The sequence below is a fragment of the Arachis stenosperma genome, chromosome 9, assembly GCF_014773155.1.
Source record: "Arachis stenosperma cultivar V10309 chromosome 9, arast.V10309.gnm1.PFL2, whole genome shotgun sequence".
Taxonomy (NCBI): domain Eukaryota; kingdom Viridiplantae; phylum Streptophyta; class Magnoliopsida; order Fabales; family Fabaceae; genus Arachis; species Arachis stenosperma.
The window spans coordinates 119,193,628-119,216,467 of NC_080385.1; the positions used below are offsets into that span (position 1 = coordinate 119,193,628).

Sequence of the window (22,840 nt, forward strand, 5' to 3'; positions counted from 1 at the left end):
TTTAGTTTCATGGATGCATACTCTGGTTACAACCATATACCGATGCATAAGCCGGATGAGGAGAAAACGGCGTCCATTATGCGAGGGGGCACATATTGCTAGTGGGTAATGCCGTTCGGACTAAAGAACGTGGGAGCTACTTATCAAAGACTGATGAACAAGGTGTTCATCACCCTTATCGGGAGGTCGGTAGAAGTGTATGTCAATGACATCCTGGAGAAAACCACCCAATCGAAAGACCTGGTGGGCGACCTGGAGACTGTGTTCGCATCTTTCCGACAACATAATATGAGACTTAACCCTCTCAAGTTTGCCTTTGCCATAGAGGCCGAGAAATTTCTGGGATTCATGATAACTCAGAGAGGAGTGGAAGCCAACCCTGAGAAGTGCGAAGCAATTCTGCAAATGAAGAGCCCAGGATGCGTCAAGGACGTACAGAGACTAGTCGGAAGGCTTAGTGCCCTATCCCGTTTCCTCGGCGCGTCGGCAGCTAAGGCCCTTCCATTCTTCAACTTAATGAAGAAAGGAATCGCGTTCGAGTGGACCCCAGTATGCGAAGAGGAATTCCACCATTTCAAAAGAATGCTGTCGGCACCCTGGTTCTCGGCAAACCCAAGGACTCTGAGACACTGTATCTGTACCTGGCCGTAATCGACGAAGCCTTGGTGGCCGTCTTAATACGGGAAGAGGGGAAAGCCCAACAATCGATATATTTTGTTAGCAAAGCGCTACAAGGGGCAGAGTTGAGATACAGTAAGTTGGAAAAATTAGCGTAGCTATTGATCTCATCCAGAAGGCTACGACAATACTTCCAAGGTCACTGTATCATCGTAAGAACGGATCAAGCGATACGTCAAGTTCTGCAAAAACCTGACCTGGCGGGACGGATGATGATCTGGGCAATCGAGCTATCTCAATACGACCTGCAGTACGAGCCCTGACATGCCATCAAGGTCCAGGCCACAGCCGACTTTCTCGTAGAGGTCACAGGAGATCCTTACAAAACCCCAGGCACACGGTGGAAGCTCCATGCATGTTGACGAAGCCTCCAGCCAAACGTCTGAAGGTGGAGGGATAATCCTCGAGAGCCCGACGGGGATGGTATCAAACAATCCATCAAGTTCGAGTTCCTGGTCTCCAACAACCAAGTGGAATACGAGGCCTTTATCGGTGGCCTGCTATTGTCAAAAGAAGTGGGAGTAACAAGGGTAGAAGTGAACAGTGACTCTCAGATCATCACCTCCTAAATCAATGGGATGTATCATGCCAAGAACACTCTGCTACAAAAATACTTGAAAAAGGTTAAGGGCTTGAGCAAGGACTTTGAAGAGGTCGTGGTACAGCATGTCCCAAGGGAAAGGAACACACGAGCCGACTTCTTATCCAAACTAGCCAGGACAACTCCAGGAACGGAAAACCATTTCTTGATTCAAGGCTTGGTGAAAGAACCAACAGTCACCCTGTGCGCAACCCAAGCAGACGTCGACCCCTCATGGATCGACCCAATCATTGACTTCTCGAAAAGTGGCAAGCTCCCTGACGAGCACAAGGAGGCGAAGGCGTTGAGAAGGGAGGCGGCCAAGTATGCAATAGTGCAAGGCCAACGTTTAAGAGAGGACTGAATCAACCCCTGTTGAAGTGCCTACGACCCGACCAGACAGACTCCATCCTTAGGGAGGTCCACGAGGGTTGTTGCGGCCATCACATCGGGAGAAAGGCTTTGGCTCAGAAGCTCGTGAGAGCCGGTTACTTTTGGCCCTCGATGATGGCAGATTCCCGAGAATTCGTCAGAAGATGCAAGAAAAGCTAGAAAAATGCTAACTTCCACAAGACCCCAGCATTTGAGCTTAGTCTACTAACAGCCTCCCGACCTTTCAGCCAGTGGAGGATTGACCTCCAAGGACCCTTCCCAGTTGGCCCTGGATAGGTCAAATACCTGATCGTGGCCATTGATTACTACACAAAGTGGGTTGAAGTAGAGCCATTTGCTAGCATTTCGTCAACCAACTGCCGTAAGTTCGTGTGGAGGTAAGTAATTTCTAGATTCGGAATCCCGGAGTCTGTGATATCGGACAACAAGACGTAGTTTGTGGACAAGAAATTTAGGGAGTTCCTCGCGGGTCTTGGAATAAAACAAAGGTTCTCGTCGGTAGAACACTCCCAAACCAACGGCCAACTCGAAGCCGCAAACAAAGTCATCCTCTAGGGCTTGAAAAAGCGACTCGACCAGAGGAAGAGAGTGTGGGCAGACGAATTAACGTCAGTCCTATGGTCGTATAGAACAATGCCCCAATCCTCTACCGGAGAAACGCCTTTCCGACTTACTTATAGGGTTGATGCAGTAATCCCCGTAGAGATCGGGGAGCCAAGTCCACGGCTACTCCTGGGTGGAGTAGAGGAGGGCGTAGAGAAGGACTTGGTTGATGAAACCAGGGAAATGGCACACTTGTCGAAAACGGCGTTGAAGCAAAGAATAGCATTTTGCTACAATGCCAGGGTGCTAAAAAGGAGATTTGAGCTAGACGACCTGGTCCTACGACGCAACGATATAGGCCTATCCACCCTTGGGGAAGGGAAATTGGTGGCTAATTGGGGAGGCCTATACAGGGTGAAGGAAGTGGTCGGCAACGGGGCGTACAAGCTAGAACGCCTGGACGGGAAAGAGGTACCCCGGACATGGAACATGGCAGACTTGATAAAGTTCTACCTTTAGAGACCGGGGCAACCACTCGCCCCACCAATTCAGTAACACCTATATTGCCTTGCGTTGAATTATTGTTAATCTTTTTGTCATTACCAAGTATGCTACTGCTCTACTTCATTCCATTTCTATTTCTATTCTTACTTCTATTTTTACTTCTATTATTATTACTTAGCATCTACAGCGATTACGGGTTCACGGGATTGACCACCCCGGAAGCCCGTAACACCGTAACACCATGGCTACATGAAGCCAAAATTTGAATCTTTTAACACAAAGCCACAAGCCGGCTTCCTTGATTACCAATGACGAGACAAAATGGTAAATAAATAAAAACAGTTAACAAACCAGAAATTACCAAAACGGTAGTCAAGTCACCAATTACCAATAGGAAAACGGCAAACTGGTTAAAGAAATTACACAAGAGTTTAAGATATATACACAAACTATTACACAGTTTAAAATAATGGATAAGTAAAATTACATCATTTCTTTGGGATGTCCACAATCTGACCATCTCAGATAGTCTTGAAGGCTCCAATTAAAGAAACATCAAAATCGGGAGATGGCAGCTTGACCTGCCTTAATCGCCTCCTCGGTCCCATTAATCACCTCCCTTGCCTTCTTCACTGTGTCCTTATTTTTCTTCTTCAGGCCGGCAACCTCTCCCTTTAGCCCGGTGACCTCATCCTTAGTGCTTTTTACTGACTTCTCGGCCTCTTCAAGTTTGGCCTCTAAAGCAGCAATTTTGGCTTGGGTTGTGGCAGTTTCACCACAGGCATAGTTGAGTTAAGACTCCACGGTCATCTCCCTCCCAGTATGCCAGGCCACCGCCTCATCGGAGGTCTTCAGTTTTCCCTCTGTGTCGGCCAGTTTCTCTTTTAGGACCCCGACCTCCGACCTCAAGTTGTAAACCTCCCGAAGCGATTGACGATACTTCCCATCCAATGCCCCAGCTTGGGTCAAGATAGGCTTAGCTCTCCTGGCAATAGTCGCAGCCCGTAGCATACAATGATAGATCCATGGAGCCTGGGCGCCAAGGTCCCCACCATGAAGAAATTCTTCAGTACTGGGCATGAGCTGCGAGTCAATAATGCCTCCAGCATCAAATTTTTTCTCCATAACAGTCAACGACCCCTCAGGGCTGGAGGACGGTTTCCGCTTGCGATGGTTATCGACTATCGCCACATCGGGACCCCCCAGCTGACTCTAACTCAGAAGGAACTACACCACTACTTCTCGTGACATCCTTCTCGACGGGACTAGTAGGTCCCAGAGGGGTACGCGGAGCCAACTGCACCTCGAGAGTATGTGAGGGAGGGTGCTCAGCAGAATGAGTCGCAGAGCTATCCTCGTTGTGGCCAGGGAGAAATTGGGCCATTAAATCTTCAAAACCAATGTGTTCGGCAGCCATGTCAACTGTAACACACAACAACCTGTTAGCTCACAAAAGAGAGAGAGAGAGAGAGAGAGAGAGAGAGAGAGGGAGAGGGGGAGGAAGGACAACACTTCAACCAACCGACCACTCACCTATGTAACTCGTACCCATTTTCTGATCACCCATCAAAAGATGGGGGTTGATGTTATTCTTGTTAAAAATGGCCAGCAACACATCAGCAATGTTCTTGTCCCGCTGGGTCAAGCCGTTGTAGGTTACTTTCGTGAAAGTATTGGACCCCAGCCCCAAAGCTCCAATAGGTCAGAATCCACCGCTCTCCCTCCAAGGTTAACCAAAAAGTATGGTGTCCTTCGGTAGGTCAGACCTTAAAAAACTTGTCCTTGAAACCATAAAACAAATCTTTGAATGTCCGGAAGGACATAAACCCTTTTTTATGCCTCCCCTCTTTGGAGGGTTTAGTCAAGACAAACAACCAAAGAAATACCTCCACAGAGGCCGGTAGGTCCAGGTATTTGCATACCATTTCAAAACATCGGATGGCAGCCCAACTGTTTGGGTGCAGCTGTGAGGGAGCCACGTCGCACCGGTTAAGAAGCGCCATTTGAAAATGAGAGAAGGGGATACAAACCCTCAGGACGGTAAACATCACTTTATACATCCAAATCCAGTCGGCAATTCAAGGGGTGTTAAGGTTAAGCTGGCATATATGCCCATGGTCGGTAGGGACGAACACCTCATAGTGTCCTTCATCGTCACCACCCCCGCATAGTTGGTCGCGAAGGCGGAACTCCATGAACTCCTCTAGGGTTATTTGCGAAGGCGTATTCTTCACATCTGAGGTGACCCAGACATATCTGTCAACTCGGGGCCTCAGAAGGGGAGGTTGCGCCATACCTACAGTGGGGGCACCACTCAAAGTCAGGTTACAAGGTCGGGAAGCGGATAAAACTAGAACTAATACTACAAACGCAGAAAACTAAAACTAAGCGCCACAGTAAGCCTATCTACAGTCAAAACAAAGGCTAAACACCAAAAATCTAAATGGTAACCCCCTCCAAAACCTAACTAATGACAACATGCAACACCACACATGAATAGCCTAAGAACTACTCAACACACAAGAAGCACAAATAATAGCAGTCACCCAATCTGAAGAAGCAAAAATGTTCAGCAAAAGAAACGTGCTTACTAGAGAGATTACTTTCAAAGAGTTAGTAGAGAAATTTGATGGAAGGCAATCACAGTTGGACAGGAAGCAGACCAAGACAGCGAAATCCAGAAAGCTCAAGGGGAAATGAAGGATGCAGTCCAAGAGTGAATCAGGAAACAAGGAAAGGAAGTGCGAGGGAAAGAGAAGAAAACCAAAAAACAAAAGAGTAACTGCCATGGAGAAGCGCGAAGGTCAGGGGTAAAATGGATCTTTTCTCATGCCTTCAAATCAGTCATAAATGCACTTAATTGCGAGCGCGAAGAACAAGACGACAAACAGTGATCCTTTGAGATGGTGAAGCCACACGCACGTTGAAGGCACGCCCCAATCACGAGCGACCGACCAGGCGACGATACGAATAAGGGAGATCAGAATGCGCCAACAACGGTGCTGACGACCATAGCTGGCGTGTTGGGGGCACTGTTCCGGCCCGGCCTAGCTGGCACAATGCCCCGGTCCGGTTGGCCGACCCAACGGGCACGTCGCACCTAAACTAGGAGTCCGACCCGACCACTCCACCCCTCCAGCAAGGCACCTGACAGCTAAGGGAAAGGAAACTTCCTGAAAGGTGGCTCTGCTCCTGTGGACCCGCCTTAGGTGCAGAGTATAAAGGGAGAGGGCCCTATCCCTCCCCGAGGTACGTCACTCCACCCTCATCATACTACCATATGTACGGATTCTGACTTGAGCATCAGAGTCCTTTTTGCAGGTGGCTCCCCCTACAACAATACAGCTCAGGAGGTCGCGAGGCTCCAACCATCCATCCCAGGACACGAACCCGGGAGGTTCATCCATTCACCGTCAACCTAGGATCCGGATTCCCTTTATCTTTTACACCCGTTCCGTTTATCCGACCCATTCGACACTCGAACAAACCAACAATTATATTTAGTATTAAAATCATCCTTCTATTAATGAAAAGAAAAGTTTACCCCTTAAAAAATAAAAAAATTACAAAAAATATATATTTGAAGAACAAATATTCTCCGGCGATAGCAATAATAGACTAGATCAGTGTGGCGCAAGCTGCAACAACGATGGCGATGCAATTAAGGAGCCCCCAACGACGTCACTTTGTCTACTATTTTCTCTCTTCTCTTTCTCTGGCAGGGACGCAAAAGTTGTAGCAACAATGACGGCACTAAGGAGCCACTACTAGCACTGCTCTCGTTTTATGCAATTGACTTATTTTCTTTTTCTCCATTCTCCAGATTCATGTCTCTTTCTCTTTCTATAAAAAATTGTCCCTATTTTTTCCAATTAAATAAATAAATTGTGTTGTTATTGTTACTTTAAATGTGTTGGCTTTTCAGGTATAATTCTTCTCGGCTTCACTGCTTTCATTCCCCCTTTCTTTTTTTTCCTTCTTCGAGGGAGTGAACAAGTGAAGGTGATGGTGCGGTGGCTACGAAGAGGCTCGCTTGTTCACAGCAGAAATCACCGACAGTAGTGATAGTGGTGCACGGATTTCCACACTCCATCCAACTGAACCAGCAAGTGTACTGGGTCGTCAAAGTAATAGCTGAGGTGAGTCAGGGTCGATCCCACGAGGATTGTCAGCTTTGATCAAACAGTGGTTATCTTGTAAATCATAGTTAGGCGGATAGAAAAGTTGTTTAATTGTTTAGATGCATAAAAGTAAAAAAGAGGTACGTTACTCAATGGTTATGAATCTAATGATAAAAAGATGGTTGAGACTTCAGAGATGCTTTGTTCTTCTGGATCAATACTTTCTTATTTTCTACTCCAACTGTGAATGATTTCTTCTATAGCAGGCTGTATGTGATCAACGCCGGTTTGAGTGGCCGCTAATCTTTCTCTAGGCTGAACACCAGGTTTAGTGTCGATCCAGTCTAAATGAGGGTGAAGCTCCTGCAGTTCATTCCCTTGGTAATCTTACTCAAAACGTTACAGACAAGGTCGAATCTTTTGGATCAGAGAATGCTGCGCCTTGATTCTAGCCTTTACCATAAAGACCATAATCTCCCCATACCTCAGCTGAATTGATGTCTCGAGAAGTCCCCAACAAAGTCGTGAATTAGCCGTTTAAGAGACGTATCCTCAAGCTCATTGATATCCGATGAAAGACACTCGCTGAACCCGTGTAGAATAGAGATAACTTTTGATGGTTCAACTCATTCATAAGGTTGAAGAACGAAGATACATCTTAGAAGAGAATCAAACACGAATTGAAATAGAATAGTAGTACTTTTATTAATTGATGAGCGGATAATTTGTATGCTTTTTGGCATTGTTTTTAGTATGTTTTTAGTATCTTTTAGTTAGTTTTTAGTATATTTCTATTAGTTTTTAATTAAAATTCACTTTTCTGGACTTTACTATGAGTTTGTGTGTTTTTCTGTAATTTCAGGTATTTTCTGACTGAAATTGAGGGTCCTGAGCAAAAATCTGATCCAGAGACTGAAAAGGACTGCAGATGCTGTTGGATTCTGACCTCCCTGCACTCAAAGTGGATTTTCTGGAGCTACAGAAGCCCAATTGGCGCGCTCTCAACGGCATTGGAAAGTAGACATCCTGGGCTTTCCAGCAATATATAATAGTCCATACTTTGTCCAAGATTTGATGGCCCAAACCCGCGTAGCAATCCGGCCTCAGAAATTCCAGCGTTAAACGCCGGAACTGGAATAAAAGTTGGAGTTAAACGCCCAAACTGGCATGAGAACTGGCGTTTAACTCCAGAAAAGGTCTCTACACGAATTTCCTTCATTGCTCAGCCCAAGCACACACCAAGTGGGCCAGGAAGTGGATTTTTCTGTCATTTACTCATTTCTGTAAACCTTAGGATACTAGTTTACTACTTATAGGACCTTTTTACATTGTAATCAGGACCGGATGTGACCTTATGACATTGTACACATTTTCTTCCACAGCATGAGTTTCTAAACCCCATGGTTGGGGGTGAGGAGCTCTGCTGTGTCTTGATGGATTAATGCAATTACTACTGTTTCTTATTCAATCATGCTTGCTTCCATTCTAAGATAACACTTGTTCTTAATCCGGATGAATGTGATGATCCGTGACAATCATCATCATTCTCAACCATGAACACGTGCCTGACAACCACCTCTGTTCTATCTTAGATTGAGTAGTTATCTCTTGGGTTCTTTAATCGGAATCTTCGTGGTGTAGGCAGGACCTGATGGCAGCATTCAAGAGAATCCGGAAGGTCTAAACCTTGTCTGTGGTATTCTGAGTAGGATTCAATGATTGAATGACTGTGACGTGCTTCAAACCTGTAACCTACTGGGCGTTAGTGACAGACGCAAAAGAGTGATTCTATTCCGGTAGGGGAGGGAACCAAACCGGTGATTGGCAGCACTGTGACAGAGTGTGTGCATTAGCTTTCACTGCGCGGATGGGAGGTAGCTGCTGACAACAGTGAGACCCTACACGAGCTTGCCATGGAAGGAGACATGCGTGTTTGATGAAGAAGACAGTAGGAAAGCAGAGATTCGGAAGATGGAGCATCTCCAAACCTCAACCTATTCTCCATTACTGCAATACAAGTAACCATTACATGTTCTTTTGCTTTTTACAATCAATCCTGATAATTTCTGATATCCTGACTAAGATTTACAAGATAACCATAGCTTGCTTCAAGCCGACAATCTCTATGGGATCGACCCTTGCTCACGCAAGGTATTACTTGGACGACCCAGTGCACTTGCTGGTTAGTTGTGCGGGATTGCAAAAGTGTTATTGCAATTTCGTGCACCATTAATCAATAAAACTTACCAGAGCTCCTAACCTTAACCTAGGAGGTTTAGTGGCTCATATTGTATATAATGGTGTTTGAAAATATGATATACTGGAGAGAGATCCTAAACATGGTTGATCTTCTACTATATATACTAATCTAGTAACTAAGGATTACAAAAATATGATAGGCTTAGGCTTGTAATGTGAAAATCCACTTCCGGGGCCCACTTGGTGAGTGTTTGGGCTGAGCTAAGAGTGTCTCCCCATGCAAGTAAGGCTTTTGGGCGTTGAACACCCCCTTTGGACTCCCCTTTGGGCGTTGGGCGCCAAGACTGGGGTAGATGACTGACGTTGAACGCCAGTTTTGAGCCTTCATCTCCAAAGACAAGTATAGACTATTTTATATTGATGAAAAGCCCTGGATGTTAGCTTTTCATAGCCATTGAGAAAGCTCCATTTGGATATCATTAGCTCCAAAAATTCTTGCTTGATTGCACAGAGGTCAGATCTTGACAGCATCTGCTACGCTTTCCTTACCTTTGAATCAGACTTTGTCAAAACTCTCAGATTTCAGTCAGAAAATACCTAAAATTACCATAAAACACAACAAATCATATTAGAATCCAAAAATGTAAATTTTACACTAAAACCTATGAAAATATAATAAAAATTAAATAAAACACGCTAAAAACTATATGAAAATGATGCTAAAAAGCGTATAAAATATCCGCTCATCAATATGTCTTATGGATTGACTCCATGCATAATCATGGGTGCACATATTCCTCTGGATGATCATTCCTCTTCCTAATAGACTTACTGCATAGATACAGGGCATGCCTGAAACATACCAACATCATGTACCAGTAAATAGTAAACCATATAATTGAGAAAAGACTTAACAATTAATTAAAACTAACCAGTCAGCTGCCATTTGTTGCATGAGCAGGTTTGCTTGATAAGATCCTCGTCCACCTTTATACTTTTATGACTCACTTTAAATCTCTTACATTTGTCATCACCTATCCACTCTGCAAGCTATTTGTTGCTGGGCCTTATAAGACGCTCTAGCCTTTTTTGCTGAACAGATGCGAGCTTTCCAGGATAATTTACTAGTAACTTCTTATGCTTGACCATCCTCCTCATCAGATAGCACCTAATTTTTTCACACATTGTGAGAATAGGCTTGCTTCTATAGTTTACTATCTTTGTGTTGAACACCTCACACATGTTATTTGTGTGGTTGTCCACTTTTGGTCCATGTGAGAAATAGGCCTTCACCCAACTTGCTGGCTCAAATTTTGATAGATATTTCCATGCACCCTCGTTAATTCCTTTGAGCTTCTCCATCTGTTCCTTGAATTTTGGTATGGTGGTGCATTTAGCACAGCCGCAAACCACCTCCCGAATATACAAATCCTTAAACCAGTTAATAAAATTTTTCCAAATGTGCATCACACAATTTCGGTGATGGACATTTGGCATCACTGATTTCAATACAGGTAGTAATCCCTACATAACAATTGGACATTCATATACTAAACCAGCCTTTAATACCTAACTATTAATTAGTAGTTGCACATTCATATTAACTAAAACAGCAGTCATCATACAATTGTATATAGCTACTAAAAAATAACCTAGGATTCAATAACAGTCAACATTAAACAATTACCCAATACTAAAATGGAAGCAAAAAGTAAATAAGTGCATGCATAAGTAAAACAGCCATCAATTGTGAACAAGTACCAAGTAGTTAAAGAATTATGAAGTTTACCTTTTGTTGGTTGGACATAAAATTTCAACCATGAGTCTGCACATCCCCCAAATCTTCTTAGAGTAGAGTCAGAAACCACTTCCAAGACTCCTTAGTTTCAGACCTTGCTACTCCGTAGGCAACCACATAAAATTGGTTATTTGTGTCTTGGGCCACTGCTGTGAGGAGTTGTTCACCATAGTAAATCTTCAAAAAACAACCATCAAGATGTATCAGCAGCCTACATCCACACTTGAAACCCTACTTGCATGCCTCTAAACATATATAAAGCTTATAAAACACAGGGTGGATTGAGGGATAGGAGTGACACACAATTTTGCCCTAGACCCTGGGTTGCTTCTTAATATCTCAAACAAGTAATCTCTCACATTACTGTACTGCTTCCTCTCATTTCCCATGATTCTCTCTCTTGCCTCTCTAACTGCTTTATAAACCATTTTTGGATGTGCAGTGAGTGATAATACTTCTCTCAGAAAGTCAATAGCCTCACTTGTCTTCATATGAGGCTGTGTACTCATTCTTTTCTCAACCTTCATAAATAGAAGAATTCGAACTTAGTGAGATAGAGTTCGAATTGTGCATTGAGGAGGAGTGTTACTCCATAAATAGAAGGATGTGAGAAGAGGGGAAGAGATTTTTTTCGAAAATTAATTAAAAGGATTTTAAAATTATTTTGAAAAAGATTTTGAAAAAGATATGATTGAAAACTTTTTTGAAAAAGATGTGATTAAAAAGATATGATTGAAAAGTTATGGTTTTTAAAAAAAGATGTGATTGAGAAGATATGATTTGAAAAATAATTTAAAAAGATTTGATTTTAAAAATTAATGACTTGGCTAACAAGGAAAGATATGATTCAAACATTAAACCTTTCTCAACAGAAAAGGCAACATACTTGAAATGCTGAATCAAATCATTAATTGATAGCAAGTATCTTTGAAAAAGGAAAGAAATTGATTTGAAAGAGATTTGATTGAAAAGATATGATTTGAAAAAGATTTGATTTTGAAAAATTTTGAAAACTTGAAGAAAATCTGAATTGAAAACAGAATCTTCCCTCTTGTGCCATCCTGGCGTTAAACGCCCAGAATGGTATCCATTCTGGCGTTTAACGCCCAAAATGCTACCTTTTTGGGCGTTAAACGCCCAGCCAGGTATCCTGGCTGGCGTTTAAACGCCAGTTTTTCCTTCTTCACTGGGCGTTTTGAACGCCCAGCTTTTTTTGTATAATTCCTCTGTTGCATGTACTGAATCTTCAATTCCCTGTATTATTGACTTGAAAATAGAACCAAGATCAAATAAACAAAGCACGCAAGACACCAAACTTAAGACGAGACACTGGACTCAAACGAGAAACATAAAATATTTTTGGTTTTTATGATTTTGTAATTTTTGTTGGATTTTTCGAAAATTAAGTGGAAAAGAAAGTAAAGGTATCAAAATTCTTAATGAGAATCCCAGGAATCATTGCAATGCTAGTCTAAGACTTCGGTCCAGGAATTAGACATGGCTTCACAGCCAGCCAAGCTTTCAAAGAAAGCTTCAGTCCAAAACACTAGACATGGCCAATGGCCAGCCAAGCCTTAGCAGATCATTGCTCCAATAGCAAGATTGATAGAAATCAACAAGCTCTTGTGATGATGAGTTGAAACCTCGGTCCAATAAGATTAGACATGGCTTCACAGCCAGCCAGACTTCAACAGATCATCATGAAACTCTAGAACTCATTCTTAAGAACTCTGAAAAATACCTAATCTAAGCAACAAGATGAACCGTCAGTTGTCCATACTCGAAACAATCCCCGGCAACGGTGCCAAAAACTTGGTACACGAAATTGTGATCTCTACTTTTCACAACTCAAATAGTCCCCGGTAATAGTTCCAAAAACTTGGTGCACAATACCATGGTCTAAACATAATTTCACAACTTCGCACAACTAACCAGCAAGTGCACTGGGTCGTCCAAGTAATAAACCTTACGCGAGTAAGGGTCGATCCCACGGAGATTGTTGGTATGAAGCAAGCTATGGTCACCTTGTAAATCTCAGTCAGGCAGATTCAAATGGTTATGGATGATATATGAATAAAGCATAAAATAAAGATAGAGATACTTATGTAATTCATTGGTAAGAACTTCAGATAAGCGTATGGAGATGCTTTGTCCCTTCCGTCTCTCTGCTTTCCTACTGTCTTCATCCAATCCTTCTTACTCCTTTCCATGGCAAGCTGTATGTTGGGCATCACCATTGTCAGTGGCTACAGTCCCGTCCTCTCAGTGAAAATGTTCAACGCACCCTGTCACGGCACGGCTAATCATCTGTCGGTTCTCAATCAGGTTGGAATAGAATCCATTGATTCTTTTGCGTCTGTCACTAACGCCCAGCCTTTAGGAGTTTGAAGCTCGTCACAGTCATTCAATCATTGAATCCTACTCAGAATACCACAGACAAGGTTTAGACCTTCCGGATTCTCTTGAATGCCGCCATCAATTCTAGCTTATACCACGAAGATTCCGATTAAGGAATCCAAGAGATAAACATTCAAGCCTTGTTTGCTTGTAGAACGGGAGTGGTTGTCAGGCACGCGTTCATAAGTGAGAATGATGATGAGCGTCACATAATCATCACATTCATCAAGTTCTTGAGTGCGAATGAATATCTTGGAATAAGAACAAGCTGAATTGAATAGAAGAACAACAGTAATTGCATTAATACTCGAGGTACAGCAGAGCTCCACACCTTAATCTATGGTGTGTAGAAACTCCACCGTTGAAAATACATAAGAACAAGGTCTAGGCATGGCCGTGAGGCCAGCCCCTAAAACGTGATCAAAAGATTCCAGATGATCAAGGATCCAAAGACTCAAAGATCTAAAGATTGCTACCAAGATGAAAATACAATAGCAAAAGGTCTTATTTATAGAGAACTAGTAGCCTAGGGTTTACAGAAATGAGTAAATGACATAAAAATCCACTTCCGGGCCCACTTGGTGTGTGCTTAGGCTGAGCATTGAAGCATTTTCGTGTAGAGACTCTTCTTGGAGTTAAACGCCAGCTTTTGTGCCAGTTTGGGCGTTTAACTCCCACTTTGGTGCCAGTTCCGGCGTTTAACACTGGGAATTCTGAAGGTGACTTTGAACGCCGGTTTGGGCCATCAAATCTTGGGCAAAGTATGGACTATCATATATTGCTGAAAAGCCCAGGATGTCTACTTTCCAACGCCGTTGAGAGCGCGCCAATTGGGTTTCTGTAGCTCCAGAAAAATCCACTTCGAGTGCAGGGAGGTCAGAATCCAACAGCATCTGTAGTCCTTTTCAGTCTCTGAATCAGATTTTTGCTCAGGTCCCTCAATTTCAGCCAGAAAATACCTGAAATCACAGAAAAACACACAAACTCATAGTAAAGTCCAGAAAAGTGAATTTTAATTAAAAACTAATAAAAATATACTAAAAACTAACTAAATCCTACTAGAAATATACTAAAAACAATGCCAAAAAGCGTATAAATTATCCGCTCATCACAACACCAAACTTAAATTGTTGCTTGTCCCCAAGCAACTGAAAATCAAATAAGATAAAAAGAAGAGAATATGCAATGAATTCCAAAAACATCTATGAAGATCAGTATTAATTAGATGAGCGGGGCTTTTAGCTTTTTGCCTCTGAACAGTTTTGGCATCTCACTTTATCCTTTGAAATTCAGAATGATTGGCTTCTTTAGGAACTCAAATCCAGATAGTGTTATTGATTCTCCTAGGTAAGTATGATGATTCTTGAACACAGCTACTTTATGAGTCTTGGTCGTGGCCCAAAGCACTCTGTCTTCCAGTATTACCACCGGATACATACATGCCACAGACACATAATTGGGTGAACCTTTTTAGATTGTGACTCAGCTTTGCTAGAGTCCCCAATTAGAGGTGTCCAGGGTTCTTAAGCACACTCTTTTTGCCTTGGATCACAACTTTATTTCTTTCTTTTTTTTCTTTTTTCTCTTTCGCCTTCTTTTTTTCTTTTTTTCGTTCTTTTTTTTTGTATTCACTGCTTTTTCTTGCTTCAAGAATCATTTTTATGATTTTTCAGATCCTCAGTAACATGTCTCCTTTTTCATCATTCTTTCAAGAGCCAACAATTTTAACATTCATGAACAACAAATTCAAAAGACATATGCACTGTTCAAGCATACATTCAGAAAACAAAAGTATTGCCACCACATCAAAATAATTAATCTGTTATAAAATCTGAAATTCATGCAATTCTTCTCTTTTTCAATTAATAACATTTTTCATTTAAGAGAGGTGATGGATTCATAGGACATTCATAACTTTAAGGCATAGACACTAAGACACTAATGATCATAAGACACAAACATAGATAAACATAAGCATAATATTTCGAAAAATAGAAAAATAAAGAACAAGGAGATTAAAGAACGGGTCCACCTTAGTGATGGCGGCTTGTTCTTCCTCTTGAAGATCTTATGGAGTGCTTGAGCTCCTCAATGTCTTTTCCTTGCCTTTGTTGCTCCTCCCTCATGATTCTTTGATCTTCTCTAATTTTATGGAGGAGAATGGAGTGTTCTTGGTGCTCCACCCTTAGTTGTCCCATGTTGGAACTCAATTCTCCTAGGGAGGTGTTGATTTGCTCCCAATAGTTTTGTGGAGGAAAGTGCATCCCTTGAGGTGTCTCAGGGATTTCATGATGAGTGGGGTCTCTTGTTTGCTCCATCCTTTTCTTAGTGATGGGCTTGTCCTCATCAATGAGGTTGTCTCCTTCTATGTCAACTCCAACTGAATAACAGAGGTGACAAATGAGATGAGGAAAGGCTAACCTTGCCAAGGTAGAGGACTTGTCCGCCACCTTATAGAGTTCTTGGGCTATAACCTCATGAACTTCTACTTCTTCCCCAATCATGATGCTATGAATCATGATGGCCCAGTCTAGAGTAACTTCAGACCGGTTGCTAGTGGGAATGATTGAGCGTTGGATAAACTCCAACCATCCTCTAGCCACGGGCTTGAGGTCGTGCCTTCTTAGTTGAACCAGCTTCCCTCTTGAATCTCTCTTCCATTGGGCGCCCTCTTCACAAATGTCAGTGAGGACTTGGTCCAACCTTTGATCAAAGTTGACCCTTCTAGTGTAAGGATGTTCATCTCCTTGCATCATGGGCAAGTTGAATGCCAACCTTACATTTTTCGGACTAAAATCTAAGTATTTCCCCCGAACCATTGTAAGCCAATTCTTAGGGTCCGGGTTCACACTTTGATCATGGTTCTTGGTGATCCATGCATTGGCATAGAACTCTTGAAACATTAAGATTCCGACTTGTTGAATGGGGTTGGTAAGAACTTCCCAACCTCTTTTTCGAATCTCATGTCGGATTTCCGGATATTCACTCCTTTTGAGTTTGAAAGGGACCTCGGGGATCACTTTCTTCAAGGCCACAACTTCATAGAAGTGGTCTTGATGCACCCTTGAGATGAATCTCTCCATCTCCCATGACTCGGAGGTGAAAGCTTTTGCCTTCCCTTTCCTCTTTCTAGAGGTTTCTCCGGCCTTGGATGCCATAAATGGTTATGGAAAAACAAAAAGCAATGCTTTTACCACACCAAACTTAAAAGGTTTGCTCGTCCTCGAGCAAAAGAAGAAAGAAGAGAGTAGAAGAAGAAGAAATAGAGGAGATGGAGATGGCTTTGTGGTTCGGCCAAAGGGGGAGAAGTAGTGTTTAGGGTGTGTGAAAATGAAGGAGTGAAGATGGGTTTATATAGGGGTGGAGAGAGGGGTAGGGTTTGGTTATGAATGGGTGGGTTTGGGAGGGAAAGTGGTTTGAATTTGAATGGTTAGGTAGGTGAGGTTTTATGAAGGATGGATGTGAGTGGTGAAGAGAAAGATGGGATTTGATAGGTAAGGGGTTTTTGGGGAAGAGTGGTAGAGGTGATTGGTGAATGGGTGAAGAAGAAGATAGAGGGTGGTGGGGTAGGTGGGGATCCTGTGGGGTCCACAGATCCTGAGGTGTCAAGGAAAATTCAACCCTGCACCAAGTGGCATGCAAAAATGCACCCTTTGCCAATTCTAGCGTTAAACGCCGGGCTGGTGCCCATTTCTGGCGTTTAACGCCAAGTTCTTGCCCTTTTCTGGCGTTTAATGCCAGTCTGGTGCCCCTTTCCGGCGTTAAATGCCCAGAATGGTGCCAGATTGGGCGTTAAACGCCCAACTGCTACCCTTACTGGCGTTTAAACGCCAGCAGGATCTTCCTCCAGGGTGTGCTGTTTTTCTTCCTGTTTTTCATTCTGTTTTTGCTTTTTCACTTGATTTTGTGACTTCTCATGATCATCAACCTACACAAAACATAAAATAACAAAGGAAAATAGATAAAATATAACATTGGGTTGCCTCCCAACAAGCGCTTCTTTAATGTCAGTAGCTTGACAGAGGGCTCTCATAGAGCCTCACAGATGCTCAGAGCAATGTTGGAACCTCCCAACACCAAACTTAGAGTTTGAATGTGGGGGTTCAACACCAAACTTAGAAGTTGGTTGTGGCCTCCCAACACCAAACTTAGAGTTTGACTGTGGGGGCTCTGTTTGACTCTGTTTTGAGAGAAGCTCTTCATGCTTCCTCTCCATGGTGACAGAGGGATATCCTTGAGCCTTAAACACAAAGGATTCTTCATTCACTTGAATGATCAATTCTCCTCTATCAACATCAATCACAGCCTTTGCTGTGGCTAGGAAGGGTCTGCCAAGGATGATGGATTCATCCATGCACTTCCCAGTCTCTAGGACTATGAAATCAGCAGGGATGTAATGGTCTTCAATCTTCACCAAAACATCCTCTGCAAGTCCATAAGCTTGTTTTCTTGAATTGTCTGCCATCTCTAGTGAGATTCTTGCAGCTTGTACCTCAAAGATCCCTAGCTTCTCCATTACAGAGAGAGGCATGAGGTTTATACTTGACCCTAAGTCACACAGAGCCTTCTTGAAGGTCATGGTGCCTATGGCGCAAGGTATTGAAAACTTCCCAGGATCCTGTCTCTTTTGAGGTAATTTCTGCCTAGACAAGTCATCCAGTTCTTTGGTGAGCAAAGGGGGTTCATCCTCCCAAGTCTCATTACCAAATAACTTGTCATTTAGCTTCATGATGCTCCAAGGTATTTAGCAACTTGCTCTTCAGTGACATACTCATCCTCTTCAGAGGAAGAATACTCATCAGAGCTCATGAACGGCAGAAGTAAATCCATTGCAATCTCTATGGTCTCAGTGTGAGCCTCAGATTCCCTTGGTTCCTCATTAGGGAACTCATTGGAGGTTAGTGCACGCCCATTGAGGTCTTCCTCAGTGGCGTTCACTGCCTCTTTCTCCTCTCCAAATTCGGCCATGTTGATGGCCTTGTACTCTCCTTTTGGATTTTCTTCTGTATTGCTTGGAAGAGTACTAGGAGGGAGTTCAGTAATTTTCTTGCTCAGCTGTCCCACTTGTGCCTCCAAATTTCTAATGGAGGACCTTGTTTCAATCATGAAACTTTGAGTGGTTTTGATTAGATCAGAGACCATGGTTGCTAAGTTAGAGTGGCTCTGCTTAGAATTCTCTGTCTGTTGCTGAGAAGATGATGGAAAAGGCTTGCCATTGCTAAACCTATTTCTTCCACCATTATTGTTGTTGAAACCTTGTTAGGGTCTCTGTTGATCCTTCCATGAGAGATTTGGATGATTTCTCCATGAAGAATTATAGGTGTTTCCAAAGGGTTCTCCCATGTAATTCACCTCTTCCATTGAAGGGTTCTCAGGATCATAAGCTTCTTCTTCGGATGAAGCATCCTTAGTACTGCTTGGTGCATTTTGCATTCCAGACAGACTTTGAGAAATCAAATTGACTTGCTGAGTCAATATCTTGTTCTGAGCCAATATGGCATTCAGAGTGTCAATCTCAAGAACTCCTTTCTTCTGATTCGTCCCACTGTTCACAGGATTCCTTTCAGAAGTGTACATGAATTGGTTATTTGCAACCATTTCAATTAGTTCTTGAGCTTCTGCAGGCGTCTTCTTCAGATGAAGAGATCCTCCAGCAGAGCTATCCAAAGACATCTTGGACAGTTCAGAGAGACCATCATAGAAAATACCTATGATGCTCCATTCAGAAAGCATGTCAGAAGGACATTTTCTGATCAATTGTTTGTATCTTTCCCAAGCTTCATAGAGGGATTCTCCTTCCTTCTGTCTGAAGGTTTGGACTTCCACTCTAAGCTTACTCAATTTTTGAGGTGGAAAGAACTTTGCCAAGAAGGCATTGACTAGCTTTTCCCAAGAGTTCAGGCTTTCTTTAGGTTGTGAGTCCAACCATATTCTAGCTCTGTCTCTTACAGCAAAAGGGAATAGCATAAGTCTGTAGACCTCAGGGTCAACCCCATTAGTCTTGACAGTGTCACAGATTTGCAAGAATTCAGCCAAAAACTGATGAGGATCTTCCAATGGAAGTCCATGGAACTTGCAATTCTGTTGCATTAGAGAAACTAATTGAGGCTTAAGCTCAAAGTTGTTTGCTCCAATGGCAGGGATAGAGATGCTTCTCCCATAGAAGTCAGGAGTAGGTGCAGTAAAGTCACCCAGCACCTTCCTTGCATTGTTGGCATTGTTGTTGTTTTTGGCTGCCATGGGTTCTTCTTCTTTGAAGATTTCTGTTAGGTCCTCTACAGAGAGTTGTGCCTTATTCTCTTAGCTTTCGCTTCAAGGTCCTTTCAGGTTCAGGGTCAGCCTCAACAAGAATGCTTTTGTCTTTGCTCCTGCTCATATGAAAGAGAAGAGAACAAGAAAGTGTGGAATCCTCTATGTCACAGTATAGAGATTCCTTGAGGTGTCAGAGGAAAAGAAAAATAGAAGGAAGAGGTAGAAGAATTCGAACTTAGTGAGATAGAGTTCGAATTGTGCATTGAGGAGGAGTGTTACTCCATAAATAGAAGGATGTGAGAAGAGGAGAAGAGATTTTTTTCGAAAATTAATTAAAAGGATTTTAAAATCATTTTGAAAAAGATTTTGAAAAAGATATGATTGAAAATTTTTTTGAAAAAGATGTGATTAAAAAGATATGATTGAAAAGTTATGGTTTTTAAAAAAAGATGTGATTGAGAAGATATGATTTGAAAAACAATTTAAAAAGATTTGATTTTAAAAATTAATGACTTGGCTAACAAGGAAAAATATGATTCAAACATTAAACCTTTCTCAACAGAAAAGGCAACATACTTGAAATGCTGAATCAAATCATTAATTGATAGCAAGTATCTTTGAAAAAGGAAAGAAATTGATTTGAAAGAGATTTGATTGAAAAGATATGATTTGAAAAAGATTTGATTTTGAAAAATTTTGAAAACTTGAAAAAAATCTGAATTGAAAACAGAATCTTCCCTCTTGTGCCATCCTGGCGTTAAACGCCCAGAATGGTATCCATTCTGGCGTTTGACGCCCAAAATGCTACCTTTTTGGGCGTTAAACGCCCAGCCAGGTATCCTGGCTGGCGTTTAAACGCCAGTTTTTCCTTCTTCACTGGGCGTTTTGAACGCCCAGCTTTTTCTGTATAATTCCTCTGTTGCATGTACTGAATCTTCAGTTCCCTGTATTATTGACTTGAAAATAGAACCAAGATCAAATAAACAAAGCACGCAAGACACCAAACTTAAGACGAGACACTGGACTCAAACGAGAAACATAAAATATTTTTGGTTTTTATGATTTTGTAATTTTTGTTGGATTTTTCGAAAATTAAGTAGAAAAGAAAGTAAAGGTATCAAAATTCTTAATGAGAATCCCAAGAATCATTGCAATGCTAGTCTAAGACTTCGGTCCAGGAATTAGACATGGCTTCACAGCCAGCCAAGCTTTCAAAGAAAGCTTCGGTCCAAAACACTAGACATGGCCAATGGCCAGCCAAGCCTTAGCAGATCATTGCTCCAATAGCAAGATTGATAGAAATCAACAAGCTCTTGTGATGATGAGTTGAAACCTTGGTCCAATAAGATTAGACATGGCTTCACAGCCAGCCAGACTTCAACAGATCATCATGAAACTCTAGAACTCATTCTTAAGAACTCTGAAAAATACCTAATCTAAGCAACAAGATGAACCGTCAGTTGTCCATACTCGAAACAATCCCCGGCAACGGCGCCAAAAACTTGGTGCACAAAATTGTGATCTCTACTTTTCACAACTCAAATAGTCCCCGGTAATAGTTCCAAAAACTTGGTGCACAATACCATGGTCTAAACATAATTTTACAACTTCGCACAACTAACCAGCAAGTGCACTGGGTCGTCCAAGTAATAAACCTTACGCGAGTAAGGGTCGATCCCACGGAGATTGTTGGTATGAAGCAAGCTATGGTCACCTTGTAAATCTCAGTCAGGCAGATTCAAATGGTTATGGATGATATATAAATAAAGCATAAAATAAAGATAGAGATACTTATGTAATTCATTGGTAAGAACTTCAGATAAGCGTATGGAGATGCTTTGTCCCTTCCATCTCTCTGCTTTCCTACTGTCTTCATCCAATCCTTCTTACTCCTTTCCATGGCAAGCTGTATGTTGGGCATCACCGTTGTCAGTGGCTACAGTCCCGTCCTCTCAGTGAAAATGTTCAACGCACCCTGTCACGGCACGGCTAATCATCTGTCGGTTCTCAATCAGGTTGGAATAGAATCCATTGATTCTTTTGCGTCTGTCACTAACGCCCAGCCTTCAGGAGTTTGAAGCTCGTCACAGTCATTCAATCATTGAATCCTACTCAGAATACCACAGACAAGTTTTAGACCTTTCGGATTCTCTTGAATGCCCCCATCAATTCTAGCTTATACCACGAAGATTCCGATTAAGGATTCCAAGAGATAAACATTCAAGCCTTGTTTGCTTGTAGAACGGGAGTGGTTGTCAGGCACGCGTTCATAAGTGAGAATGATGATGAGCGTCACATAATCATCACATTCATCAAGTTCTTGATTGCGAATGAATATTTTGGAATAAGAACAATCTGAATTGAATAGAAGAACAACAGTAATTGCATTAATACTCGAGGTACAGCAGAGCTCCACACCTTAATCTATGGTGTGTAGAAACTCCACCGTTGAAAATACATAAGAACAAGGTCTAGGCATGGCCGTGAGGCCAGCCCCCAAAACGTGATCAAAAGATTCCAGATGATCAAGGATCCAAAGACTCAAAGATCTAAAGATTGCTACCAAGATGAAAATACAATAGCAAAAGGTCTTATTTATAGAGAACTAGTAGCCTAGGGTTTACAGAAATGAGTAAATGACATAAACATCCACTTCCGGGCCCACTTGGTGTGTGCTTGGGCTGAGCATTGAAGCATTTTCATGTAGAGACTCTTCTTGGAGTTAAACGCCAGCTTTTGTGCCAGTTTGGGCGTTTAACTCCCACTTTGGTGCCAGTTCCGGCGTTTAACGCTGGAAATTCTGAAGGTGACTTTGAACGCCGGTTTGGGCCATCAAATCTTGGGCAAAGTATGGACTATCATATATTGCTGGAAAGCCCAGGATGTCTACTTTCCAACGCCGTTGAGAGCGCGCCAATTGGGCTTCTGTAGCTCCAGAAAATCCACTTCGAGTGCAGGGAGGTCAGAATCCAATAGCATCTGCAGTCCTTTTCAGTCTCTGAATCAGATTTTTGCTCAGGTCCCTCAATTTCAGCCAGGAAATACCTGAAATCACAGAAAAACATACAAACTCATAGTAAAGTCCAGAAAAGTGAATTTTAATTAAAAACTAATAAAAATATACTAAAAACTAACTAAATCCTACTAGAAACATACTAAAAACAATGCCAAAAAGCGTATAAATTATCCGCTCATCAAGGACTCTTGCTCACTGTACATGTTTTTCATTATTTCTTTGTACAGTACGAGTCACTAACCTCCTAAGGTTAAGGTTAGGATCTCTGTTAATTGTTATGAATTAATAATATCACTATTCTACTTCAATCTATGCTTAATTCTATTTTAAGATGTATCTTCGTTCTTCATCCTAATGGA

The 22,840-nt window shown here is 42.1% G+C and overlaps 1 non-coding gene across 1 annotated transcript; it reads left to right on the forward strand.

Annotated features, from left to right (window-relative positions):
* Nucleotides 1-18,940: 18,940 nt before the first annotated feature.
* On the forward strand, nucleotides 18,941-19,048 carry LOC130952619 (small nucleolar RNA R71). Its single transcript, XR_009074797.1, has one exon. It is a non-coding gene; the product is annotated as a small nucleolar RNA R71 (small nucleolar RNA).
* Nucleotides 19,049-22,840: the final 3,792 nt, after the last annotated feature.